Here is a 13,882-nt window from a genome sequence, read left to right as displayed (position 1 = left end):
TGAGTTAACACTCTGTCGAACTCTAGATAGAGTTCCAATTCCTAAAAATTGTACATTTGCCTCTCTAAGAGGCCATTTCTGAGGCCAAGACTTTTGAGTAATAATAGTTACATCCGCCCCAGTGTCCACTAAGCCAGAAATAACTTTATTATTAATTTTAACTTTTAACTGAGGCCTTTTATCATTAATAGAAGCTTGCCAAAATATGCGTTTCTCATTTTGTCCATTCACACTTGATTCTTCATCACTATTCAAACTACCATCTAGAGCAATATCTTTTTTCACAATATGCAAAGTACTATCTATTGTTCCTGTGAGAGATTGTCTTCCACTGCTATTGGGAATGACCTGACCTTTCTCGATGTGGGGGCCTTCTTGAGGCCCCCCTCGGGGTTTCCCGACCTTAAGGGGTTTCCTTGTATGTCCCTGGTCGATCTACATTCATTGGTCCAGTGTCTGCCCTTACCACATCTTCTACACAATCCAGAAGGCAGTGGCCTTCCATATGAGGCATTGTTAGAATTCATTTGTCTACAATTTCTCTTAGTATGTCCCATTTTACCACAGTTGAAACATCTAGGTTCCTGGAGCCTTCGTGGTCTCCAGGGGAAGGCTCTTCCTACCCAAGGTTCTGGTTCATAGTAGTAGTAACCTCTAGCCTCTTGGTATCTATGTTGACCTCTGTAAGGTGCTTCTCCTTGCCAAGCCCTTACATCCTCACCTCTAGACCTTTTAATTTCCTGTTGCCATTTTAAACCTTTGGAGATGGCTTCTCCTACCCAAGCTCCAGTATCTTGCACATTATAGTCAATGTTGGCTGCATACAAAACCCATTCTTCTAACGGAGCTGATCTGATCTTTAAAGGCAAAAGTATTCTTTTGCATATAGGGTTTGCATTTTCATAAGCTATTGTATATATAATTGATTGTCTTGTTTCTGGATCTGTTACCTGTAATTCTACTGCCCTAGTTAACCTTTGTAAGAAGTCCTGGAACTGTTCTGTAGGTCCCTGTTCTATTCTGGTATAAGCTTCTAGACGTTCTCCTGGCTCACGAACCTTATCCCAGGCATTTAATGCTGCTTTCCTGCAAAGAGACAGTATATCGTCATCATATTCAGCCTGAACCTGTGGGTCAGCATAAATACCCTGACCAAGAAGCTTATCTAGAGGCGCTTCAAAACCTTCCTTTATGCCCTGACGTTCAAGGAGCTTTGCCTCTTCCCTTACCAATGCCTTCCACTGGATTTGGCATGAATTCTCAAGTACAGCTGCTACCAATCGTTCCCAATCTGTGGGTGTCACCCTGTTAAAGGTTGCCCATGAATGTAATAGCTGTTTTACGTATGGGCTATGGAGACCATATGAGACAACTGATTCTTTAATATTCTTAAGATCCTTCGGCTGTATAGGTTGCCATTCATAAACCATTCGTCCATGAGGGTGTTTCTTAGAAGCTGGCTTTTCTACCATGGTAGCTGGGTACACTAATGGTGTACGAGTAACAACCTTAGAAGAATAGTCACGATACCTGGGTGGAGTAGGTGCCTGGGATTGGAGTGATTCTGCTTCTGAGGCATCCCACTGATCTTTAAGCCTAGCAATGATATCCTTTTGAAAAGTTTCAATCTCCTTAATCATAAAAGATTCCAAGCACGTTAGTGAATCTGTAAATTGCTCTAACTGCTCATCTACACGTTTTTCTAGGTCTTTCATATGATCATCCTTAGACAGCATCTGGATGGCATGGAAACTGCCTTCTAGGTATTGGAGTCTAGATTCCAGGTCATGATTTGCTGATTTTGAGTCCTCAGCAATCGACCGTATGGACCTATGTAATCTGTCAGCCCTGTACTGTAAATTATCTTCCAAACATTCAAATCTAGACTCAAACTTCTGATCTGCTACCTTGGATGCTTCAATGACTGATTGAATGGCATTGTCCAATTCTTCAACCCTATGCTGGGTATTTTGCACCGTTGCATCTAGTTGATGAGTAACATTGCCTATCTGAGTTTCTAGCTGGCTACAGATATTCTTTAGCTGGTCATGGTCTTCTGACAGCCTAGCCTCTAAGGCCTCAGACATGGAGGATCTCTCTGTGTTTATCTTATCATAAATACGCTGTATCTCATCAGACAGCTCTGTCTTTAGTGTATTGGACACAGAGCCAAGCTTATCATCCAATTTCTGTTCCACTTGCTGCACAATTGTGGTCTGACCTAATCGTAAAGCTGTTATTTCCTGCAAGCAGGTGGTGAGGTTATCCTTATCCCTATTCCTGTGTCCTCTGGCTAGTAATACTATTTGTACCAGCAAGCTAACTGCCATTATGGCATATAGGCCAGTAATTGGCACATTAACATCCTCCTCAAACAGTGAATTCACGTAATAAGCAAAAATATTACCAATTTTAGCAAATGATAAATATTCCGCCATAATTTTACCTGATTTCTACTCCAGATGCAGTAAATATATTTGATCAGCAGGTAGCACAGGCGTTCAGTTATTCCGAGGCGTTTGGCAGCAGTCGGTCAGCGGTGGAGAGAGGTCACAAAAGCGGCTGCGCTTATCTTAGAGAGTATACGGCCTTGCGGCTACAACCACTGAAACAGATTCGGGCTTTCCCGCAGGCCAGGGGAAGCCACAGCTGAAAGCGGAGGCCTACCTGGACTCTAGGCAGCTAGAAACTGTCTCTGAGCTGGGTGGATGGTTCTGAGCAGCTCAGCAGCAGTGGGTCGGCTGCTAGCCGGGAACGCCTGTGGAGAGTGGGTGCTTTCCGGGCCTAGGCGGAGGGCCCGATGGAACCCACAGCCTGTCCCAAATGGGGTGTGGGTTTCCAATATCCCGCTTCTGACACCAGATATAGTAAGAAATTACCAATACGGAGTCAGGTAGAAATATAAGGGTATTTAATAGGGAAAAGCCTTACTTACAGAGCGAACCAGCCAGCCGGTGGTAGTCTGTACAGCAAGAAGCAAAGAGAAACCGAAACCGAAAACGCAGTCCCCCTACTCACTCTGACCACGCCCTCACAAGCCCTCAGGTACTCTTGTAGCCAGCCCCTAAGAAGGCGTGGCTACAGCTTCCCCTACAGATGCCTTTGTATTTGGGGCATAAATGTTCAGAATTGAGACTTCTTCCTGATGGATTTCTCCTGTGATGAGTAGGAAGTGACCTCCTTCATCTCTTTTGATTGATTTTAGTTTAAAGTCCAATTTGTTGGATATTAGGATCGCTACCCCCAATTGTTTCTTGAGTCCATTTGATTGGAAAATCTTTCCCCAACCTTTAATTCTTAGGTCTTTGAAGTTGAGGTGTGTTTCTTGTATGCAGCAGAAGGATGGATTCTGTCTTCTTATCCATTGTGTTAATCTGTGTCTTTTTATAGGTGAGTTAAGACCATTAATGTTGAGGGATATTAATGACCATTGGTTGTTCATTCTTGTTTGTTTTTGATTTGGTGATGGTGGTGAAATTGTGTGAGCGATTCTATCCCTTTTTCCTTTTGGCTGTTGGTAAAGTGGGTTATCTATTGCCTATATTTTTCTGTTTCTAGTTAACTTCCTTGGGTTGCAGTTTTCCTTCCAGAATTTTCTGTAGGGCTGGATTGATAGTTATGTATTGTTTGAATCTGGTTTTGTCATGGAATATCTTGTTTTCTCCATCTATATTGATTGAAAGCTTTGCTAGGTATAATAGTCTGGGCTGGCATCCATGGTCTCTCAGAATATCTAACCAGACTTTCATAGTTTCCATGGAAAAGTCAGGTGTAATTCTGATAGGTTTGCCTTTATATGCTACTTGGCCTTTTTCCTTTGCTGCTCTTAGTATTTTTTCTTTATTCTGTGTGTTTGGTGTTTTGATTATTATGTGGCGAGGAGACCTTTTTTGTTTGATTGTTTGAGTCTATTTGGTGTTCTATAGGCTTCTTTTATTTTCATTGGCATGCCTTTCTTTAGGTTGGGAAAGTTTTCTTCTATGATTTTGTTGAATATGTTTTCTGTGCCTTTGAGTTGGATTTCTTTACCTTCTTCTATACCTATTATTCTTAGGTTTGGTCTTTTCACAGTATTTCATATTTCCTGGATATTTTGTGTTAGGAATTTGTTGGACTTAAGATTTTCTTTGCTAGATGAGTCTATCTCTCCTAGCGTATCTTCAACTCCTGAGATTCTTTCTTCGATTTCTTGTATTCTGTTGGTTATGCTTGCATCTGTAGTTCCTGATCATTTACCCAGCTTTTCTACTTCCAGCATTCCCTCAGATTGTTCTTTCTTTATTGTCTCTATTTCAGCTCTTAGGTCTTGAACTGTTTCTTGAGAGATTTGTTGATATCTTGTATTTTTTGGGTTGTTTTTTCTTCCATTTCTTTAATGGATTTTCTCCTGTCCTCTTTGAGGTCCTCTCTCATTTTCATGAAGATATTTTTAAGGTCAGTCTCTTCTGCTTCATCTGAATTGTGATGGTCAGGTCTTGTTGGTGTATGGTTCTTAGTCTCCGGTGGTGTCATATTGGGTTTTCTGTTGTTGAATGTGCTTTTACATTGACATCATCTCATCCTTTCTTCTGGTGGGTGTAACAGGAGTCTCTTCCTCTCCTGGTGGGTAGGGGGCCAAGATTCCATTCTGGTAGATGCAAACAGTTTCAATACTCTGATGTCTGTCCTCTTGTCATGGATGGAAGCAGAACTGCCACCAGGGCCTCGGCAGTGTTCGGGTGTGTCAGATCCCGATGCCGATCTTGGATCCGGTGAGCAAACCCTTGGCGTCAGATGCCTCTGAGCAGGGCTGCTTATCCAGAACTGGAAACTTCCCCTAGGCCACCCGGGCTGGTGGATGGAGGTAGAACTGCCACCAGGGCCTCAGCAGTGTCCGGGTGTGTTGGATCCCTCTGAACTGGAACTGGAAACAGCCCCACAATGTTATATTATTGATTGTGGAAATTGTTTACCAATTATTTCCAAAGGTTTTTGCATGAAGTATTGGCACAGGGTAGGACTATTTAACATTCCCTGTGCCAAGACCTTCCATTGATATCTTAACTGGCTGAGAATTTTCAAGTAGGCATTGTGAAGGTAAGTTTTTCCCTATCTTTTTCTTGTAATGAAGCAATCTTTTAGATCAATGACTATGATACGCCATCCTTTGGGCAAGGGCATCCCAGGTTGTAGAGAGTCCATAGGCTGAATTACTTTATTGATGGCTCTCAGGTCTGTCAGCATCCTCCATTTACCAGACCTTTTTTGACAACAAATACAGGAGAATTCCAAAGGCTGGTAGATTCTTTGATATGTCCAGTATTTAACTGTTCCTGAACCAGCTTTTATAAAGCCTCTACCTCTCAGAAGTCATAGGCCATTGCCCTACCCAGACAAGTTAATCAGCCATTTTAAGGGTAGAAATTTTGGTTACTCTGTAGGTTTAGCATTTGTATTCTGCCTGCATAGTTAGTATCGCTGTTTTCAATAGTGCCTTACAATATTTTTTCTACCATCTAGAGCTTGTTTATGAATTGTATCTGATGCTGGAGGAATGTTAATCGGGTATTCCATTGTTACAAAAGGTCATGACCCCAGAGATTAATTGTGATGTCCGCCACATATGGCTTTAGTCTTCCTCTTTGCCCCTCTGGTCCTATGCAGTCAACCCATCTCATGCTCTGTTTTACTTGAGATATGGTTCCAATCCCTAGGGACTGAACACTTAATTCTTGTAGGGCCCATCTTGGAGGCCAAGACTTTTGGGTTATAATAGTCATGTTGGTGCCAATGTCTACTGAGCCAATAATCACTTTATTATTTATTTTTACTTTTAAATTAGGCCTCTGATCCTTTATAGGAGTTTGCCAAAATATATGTGTTTTGTTTCCTCCAGTTATGTGTGATTTCCTCCTCTATAGTTAAATTACCATCTAGAGTGGTATCATTCTTTACAATAGGCAATGGATTTTCTCATGCCCTGGGGGAGATTGTCTTCCACAATGACTCGGAATAACCAGACTGCTTTTGACATGGGGGCCTTCAAGAGTTCCCCCCCAGGATTTTCCTGATTGTAAATGGTTTCCTTGTATGTCTCTGGTGGATCTACATTCATTGGTCTGGTGTCTGCCCTTACCACATCTTCTACATAATTCGAGAGGCAGAGGCCTTCTACTTGAGACATTGTTGGAAATGCTTTGCCTAAAATTTCTAAGATGTCCTATTCTGCCACAGTTGAAACATCTGGTATTTTGATGTCTTTTTAACCCTTTGGAGATTGCTCCTCCTACCCAAGTTTCTGTGTCAGTACAGTTAGGGCAAAACTGACCTCTCAGTGTCTTTTTAAACCTTTGGCAATTGCTTCTCCTACCCAAGCTTCTGTATCTTGGTGATTGTACTTGAGATTAGCTGTATGCAAAACCCATTCCTCCAGTGGTGCTGATCTGATCTTTAAAGGCAAAAGCGCCCTTTGCATTATGGATTCACATTTTCATAAGCTAGAGATTGTATCTGTATTTTTCTAGAATCTAAATATGTTACCTGTAACTCTAATGCCCTGGACAATCTTTGTAAAAATTCAGAGAACATTTCTCTTGGTGGTCCCTGTACCACTTGGGTATGGGTTTCTACTCTCTCTCCTGGTTTACGAACCTTATCCCAGGCATTGAAGGCTGCTGTCTAGCATAAGGACAATGTGTGCTGGTCATATGAAGCCTGTGAAAGGCTTTTGCTGGCCTGCCTCTGTTACCTGGAGGAATCCACTCAGTCAGTACCCTGGTCAGCCCAGGGTTCCATGGAAACTAAGTCTGCACACAGGTGCAAAGGACCCCTTTAAAAGATAGACCCCTGCCCACTTACACTGTCTCCTTTTCTGTTCTTCTCTTCTCCTCTCTTCTCTTACACTCTCTGCCTCTCTATGGCAACTGGCCATGGCAGTCAGCCACTAACCCTGTTCCTCTTCTCTCTTAGTCTCTCTACTCTGCCGGGCCTATACTAAACTGGTAAATATGTCTAATAGTCTTATGACTCATCCTGCGCCTCTTCTTTTATTTCTAATTTAAGCAAAAATCTAACAGCCTGAGTTTTTGGGTCAGCATAAAGACTTTGACTAAGAATTTATCTTGGGGAGCTTCATAACCTTTCTTTAAGCCTTGAAGCTCAAGGCCTTTTGCTTCCTCCCTCCATAAAGACCTCCATTGTATTTGAGACTAGTTTTCAAGAACAGCTGATATTATATGTGCCCAGTCTTTAGGGGTCACCCTATTTATGGTTGCACATGCGGTGGGTAGTTCCCTGACATAAGGTGAGTGGAGGCTGTGAGTGACGACAGCTTCCTTAGTGCCCTCTAAGTCTTTCAGCTGTGTTGGTTCCCACTGATCTGCAACATAGCCATTCAGGTGTTACTTTGTCAGTGGCTTGTCTGACATAGTCCTGGGAAAACCACTGGAGAGGGCAGAACAACCTTAGGACAACGTCTTCCCAACATCTAAATGGTGTAGGTGATTTTAACCCTCTTTGATAGCCTGTTATATTTATTTGAAAAGTATCAGATTCAGAGGTATCAGATTGAAGGTTATCTAAGGCCTGTAATCTGTTTACCATTGTTTCCCTAAGTATTTGAAATTCCTGGGACATATAAGTTTCTAAGGAAATCGGTAATTTTTGTTTTCTCTATTTACATATGTTTCTAAACATTTAATGTTCTCACCCTTAGATAGTATCTGAATGGCATGTAAATTGCCTTCCAGAAACTGTTTTATCTGCTAGCTGGTGAATATCCTCCAACATGGAACAAGTTCTCTCTGTCAGGTTTCCAATGAGAAGCTCCAGCTTTTGGTTTTTACTAATAGAGGAATCAGACATGGAACGAGTTGTCTCTGCTAGTCTGTTAGTGCTGTGTTGAGTTTTCCCTATTTTGATCATTAAAGCAACAGACATGGGACAAATTCTATTTCCTATTTGGCCATAATTAAGTTCTATTTTTGTCGATAATGCAGCATGACCAGATTCAATATCCTCAACCTTTTTTCATAAGTGTTCTATGTCTTCCATTTTAGAGATCATCATCTCCTGGTTGCCCTTCATATCCTGAATTTCCCTTTCTAATTTATCAATAGTTTGTACAAATTCCTTGTTGTTTGCTTTATTTGAAATCCTCCCCTTGGGAATATTACATTGATCATAAAGCTGATGGATATATATATATACATATATATATATATATATATATATATATATATATATATTATATATTCCAGACATGTCATAAACCGCTAACATGCCATCCACATAAGAAGCAAAAAGATTCCTAACATTCTGCCATCATAAGAGCTGTGGTATGGATTTTTCAGCCGCAGTAACTAGTTTGGCCAGCAGGTGGCACAGGTGTACCACAGAGCACGTTTCAGCCTAATATGGTCGATATGTCTGGATGTAATCTGAAAAATTCTCAAAGTTGCTACGAGGTTAAAATGGGTAGGATTCCGTTAAAAGAAAGGGTTTTGGAAACCAGCAGGGCGGTAGCCGGGTCCAGGAGATGCAGTCTCTGGGCGGGTTGAGAGTGGGCGCTGCGGAGACTGTGGGGTGGAGGCTCTCGGATGTGGGGAGGAGTTTTCAGTAGGCTTTTGTGCTGCATCAGCAATGCAGAGTTCGCCTCAGTTCAAACCGGGAGGCGGCCGGGGGAGGGGCGCGGGGCGTGGGGGTGAATCTGCTCCTGATACCAGCTCAAAAGGAACAGAATCGAACATGGGATAGGTTATTAAACGGCATATTTATTAAGAAGGCGCCGATAACAAGAAGTCGATAACGCACTACGGAACCTGGCTTGAACCCCGAAAGAGGGCGACAGCCTCCTCCTTAGTCCTTTTAGCCCATCCCTTCTGCATACCTGTGACCACGCCAAAACAGGTAGGTGGGGATTCTCCCTACAGACATCCTTTGTTTATTACTCATACTTAGCTTGTTCCCAGGCCAACCTAAGACAAGGGACAGTCCAGTTGCCAAGCCCTCCTGAGGCGGGGTCAACAAGGCCTGAGCAAAGAACTCTGGCTCCCACTTAGCACCCATGTACTAAATAAAAAAGGGTGGGTATGTAGGAAGTTAAGTACTAGGCTGAGAGATGAGTCAACCAGAAGTTCAAAGTCGCTTTCGGTGGTTCAGATCCTGTCCAGCCAATGAGGGGCTACCATGCAATGCTGCCAAGCCCTCAAAGGCCGTGTCAGAGGTCCTGATTATGCCTAGCCAATGAGGAGTGGCCACGTGATAGCAACAGATCAGAACACCTGGGTGCTTAAGGGTATGTAAGGTTCTCCCCGTTGCTAAATAAGTGAGTCTGCCATTTCCCTTTCTCCTGACTCCTGGTGTCTGTGCCATAGACTCCGTGCCTTCTCACCCCCTCCCACGAGGGAGCTGTTAGGACCCAGCAATATGTTTGATTTTTCCCAACCAAATTTGCATAGAGTTTGTACCCTTGGGAAATTCTCAGGCAAGACTCACACAGAAGGCAACAAGAAAAACAAAAGATAACTGCTAAACAAAAGGTGTACTTAAGGCTAGGTGCTAGCACTCTGGAGCCAGACCAGGTACAGCTCAGTGGGATTCTCTGATAATTATTGGGTGTTACTGCTGAAAGTTTATATGTTCTTAGAGAAAGGCCAGCAGTCTGGATACCAGTGATATTGTCAAGGATGTGGCAAGAATCACCTGTGCTGATTCTAGTCCAAAAACTCAATGAAAAAGAGCACACGGACTGATTACTGCTGTAATTATGGGGAGTATTGCATTGACTCTTACTGCTGCAACAGCCAGAGTGGCTCCTAATAAAGAAATTCAAACTGATGAATTTGTTATCGACTGGGCACCAACATTCTGCAGAACTTTGGGCTCATCAGAATCAAATAGACAGTGAGACAGTTGACGAAATAACTGACTTGAAGCAACATATATCACTTTTGTGAGATCAGTTAGAGGTTTTAAGAAAACAAATTAAAATGTGGTTGAAACTTATTGTATTACACCTTCAAAGTTTAATGAAAGCAAGTATGATGGGGGAAAAGTAAAAATGCATTTGTTGAGTCACCCTAATGCTTCTCAAATGATTTAAAATTTACATGAAATTAAGGAGCCCTTGTTAATTAAGTTCCCCGCTGTATCTGGAATGGATGTCATAGAAAGCCTTGCAGATACCTCGCCTTCATTTAATCCTATCAATCATTTTGATAAGATTCTCATTCTAGCAATTGCTATACTTGTTTTTTGTTATAATTTTGCTGGCTTTCTAGCTGGGCAGTAATGGCACTCACTTAGAATACTAGAACCCAGGAGGCAGAGGCAGACAAGATCTCTGTGAATTCAAGGCCAACCTGATCTACAAAGTGAATCCAGGACAGGCTCCAAGCTACAGAGAAACCCTGTTTCAAAAAAATATTATTACTATTATTGATGTTGTTTTACTGATACAAAAAAGCTCTATTCACTATGCAGCTACATAATCTGCAAAGTAATTTGTAGGGAGACTCTAGTCCGGCCCCAGGTACCCGGACAGGTGTGCCAGAACACGCCCGTGAGGGCAGGGCAAGGGGAAGTCTTAGGCTGATGTAGAAGGGCTTCTTAAGGGGTCAGCAGACGGGTGCATGCTCTCTTCTGCTCCCCCAGCTACTGGCGCTGGTTCCAGCTCCCTCCCTCTCGCTTTGGCCTGCACTTGACTGATGTGTCTAAATAAAGAAAACCTTAGCTCTATTGGCTGCTCATTGATCACTCCACAGTAGTTAAATTAGCTTTAACAAAAGGGAGAAATGTCGGAATTTATCAGAATCACTGTATCCGGGGTAGATATTCGAATGAACAACCATTTTTAGTACTTTGACCTTGAAGAATCCTTATGGAAAACAGTGATTGTTTCCCATGGTAGGGATTCCTGTTTTGCTGAAGGAGCATTGCAGCCATCCCATGACTTTGGTCACAAGATGCTTCAGTTATACTTGCAGCTCTTGTAGTATTATGTATTAGAATGATACATGATAATGGACTAGAGTTATGAGAACATGTGATACTTTCCTTTAGTAAGACGTGTAAAATAGCCTTTCACGGGAGTATGCTCAGGCTACAGAAGAGGCTTGCCTCTAGTGTCCTCTGGTGTGGTAAAAAGAAGGTCTGGTTGGATCCCAATGAGACCAATGAAATAGCCAATGCCAACTCCTGTCAGCAGATACAGAAACTGATCAAAGATGGGCTGATCATCCGGAAGCCCATGACTGTCCATTCCTGGGCCGATGCCAGAAAAACACTTTGGCACCATGGAAGGACAGGCATATGGGCATAGGGAAGTGGAAGGGTCCTGCCAATGCAGTACTGAGAATGCCCGAGAAGGTGACCTGGATGCCAAGGATACCGTGAATCCAAGATGATTGGCCTCCTTATGTACCACAGCCTGTACCTAAAGGTCAAAGGGGATGTCTTCAAAAACAAGCAGATTCTCATGGAGCACATCCACAAGCTGAAGGCAGACAAGGCCCGCAAGCAGCTCCTGGCTGACCAGGAGGCTTGCAGGAAGCACCAAAGCACCAGGAGGCTCCAGGCCATGGAGCAGATCATCAAGACTCTGTCCAAGGAGGAAGAGACCAAGAAATAAAGTTCCCTTCATGTCTGTACATAGTGGGCTGCCTGTGGCCTCAGTTGGATCAGTCATTAAAATAAAACAAGACTTTGTTTGTTGCTCTCTTTAAAATAAACAAAAAGACATGTAAAATAGATTAGGGACCATGTTATGAGGAAATGCTTTGTTTAACAATCAATAAATACGCCTTTGTATAGTAGTTCAGGGTTCCGTCCATCAGAGAGGCTGGATCATCCTGCTGCCACATAGGCCTTCAAATTTCATCTTGGAGCACCTTCTTTCTTCTACTGACCAGTGCTACGCAGGGCATCTGGACAGTTTTGTAAGTAATATAATTTATAACAGTTGGGAACACTTCAGAAAGTTCATATGAAAGACAAATGTGTTTTTTACCTGCTTGAGAAGTTTTTTAATTGAAAGTTGACATGGGTGTGCAGTGCATTCATGATATATTTATTACTCTTGTGTTTGTAGCTACATTCATGCTTATTTACCTTTTTTTGGCTTTTTTGAGACAGGGTTTCTCTGTGTAGCTTTGGAGCCTATCCTGGCACTTGCTCTGGAGATCAGGCTGGCCTTGAACTCACAGAGATTCTCCTGCCTCTGCCTCCCGAGTGCTGGGATTAAAGGCATGCGCCACCAACGCCCGGCACTTATTTACTTTTCATTTACATTTTTTCACTTTACATATGAACCCCAGTTCCTCCTCCCACCCTTTCTCCCAACAGCCCCACCTCCTCCACATCACATCACCTATCCACTACTCAGAGGAGGTCAACAAAATCTGGTATACAAACTTGAGGCAGAACCAAGACCCCCCCCCCATATCAAGGTTGAACAAGGTATACCACCATAGGGAATGGGCTCCAAAAAGCCAGCTTGTGCACTAGGGATAGATCTTGGTCCCACTGCCAGCCCCCCACAACAGACCAAGCCACATAACTGTCACCCACATTCAGAGGACCTACTTTGGTCCCATGCAGGTTCCACTGCTGTCACTCGAGAGTCTGTGAGCTCCCACTAGCTCAGGTCAGCTGTCTCTGTTTTTCCCCATCAAGATCTCCACCCCTCTTGTTCATATGATCCCCCTCCCTCTCTTTAAGAGAATTCCAGGAGCTCAGCCCAGTGTTTGGCTGTGGATCACTGCATCTGCTTCCATCAGTTACTGGATGTGGGTTCTATGATGACAATTAGGGTAGTCACCAATCTGGAAGACCAGTCAGTGCCCCTCTCCGCTATTGCTAGGAGTCCTAGCTGGGATCATCCTTGTAGATTCCTGGGAATTTCCCTAACACAATGTTCCTCTATCAAAGTATCTCTTTCATTGGTGTCCCCCTTCATCCCTCTCCCAACCTGGCCTTCTTGATCCTTAATGTTCTTAAACCCCATCCACCCCTTTTACCTCCCCCCTCAAAGTTTATCCAGGAGATCTTTTGTTGTTGTTATTTTGAGACATGATTCCTCTGTATAACAGCTCTGGCTGTCCTGGAACTCCCTCTGTAGAACAAGATGACCTTGAACTCACAGAAATCCACTTGCCTCTCCCTACCAAGAGCTGGGATTAAAGGCATAAACCACCACTGCCTGGATACTCAGGAGACCTTCACTACTTCCCCTTCCTGGGGCCCTCTATTTGTGACCCTCTTAGGGTCCTCCATTTTACATAGCTTCTCTGGGGTTGAGGATTGTAGCCTGGTTATCCTTTGCTTTACATGTAATATCCACATATGATTGAGTAATACTATGTTTGTCTTCTGGGTCTGGGTTACCTCAATCAGGATTTTTTTTTCCCAGTTCTACCATTTGTCTACAAATTGCAAGATGTCATTGCTTTTTACAACTAAGTTATACTCCATTGTGTAGATGTATCACATTTTCTTTATCCATTCTTCAGTTGAGGGGCAACTAGGTTGTTTCCAGTTCTGACTATTACAAATAATGTTGCTACAAACACAGTTGAGCAAATGTCCTTGAGGTATGAGTGATCCTTTGAGTGGTATTGGTAGATCTTGAGATATATTGATTCCCAATTTTCTGAGAAACTGAATACTGATTTCCACAGTGGCTGCACAAGTTTGCACTCCCACCAGCAATGGAGAAATGTTCTCTTACTCCACATCCTCTCCGGCATAATATATCATTAGTGGTTTTTATATCTTAGCCATTCTGATGGGTGTAAGATGGTGTCTCAGAGTTTTTTTGATTTACATTTCCCTAATGGCTAAGGGTATTGGGCAATTCCTTAAATGTCTTTTGGCTATTTGAATCTCTTCTGCTAAGAATTCTGTT

General features: G+C 42.8%; 1 pseudogene; it reads left to right on the top strand.

Moving 5' to 3' along the window:
- Window positions 1-11,071: 11,071 nt before the first annotated feature.
- LOC118238928 lies at window positions 11,072-11,608 on the top strand (annotated as a pseudogene).
- The last annotated feature ends 2,274 nt before the right edge of the window (window positions 11,609-13,882 follow it).

This window comes from Cricetulus griseus, chromosome 5 (genome assembly GCF_003668045.3).
Source record: "Cricetulus griseus strain 17A/GY chromosome 5, alternate assembly CriGri-PICRH-1.0, whole genome shotgun sequence".
Lineage (NCBI taxonomy): Eukaryota > Metazoa > Chordata > Mammalia > Rodentia > Cricetidae > Cricetulus > Cricetulus griseus.
Note: the sequence above shows the minus strand (reverse complement) of the source record. Positions and strands in the feature narration are given on the sequence as shown.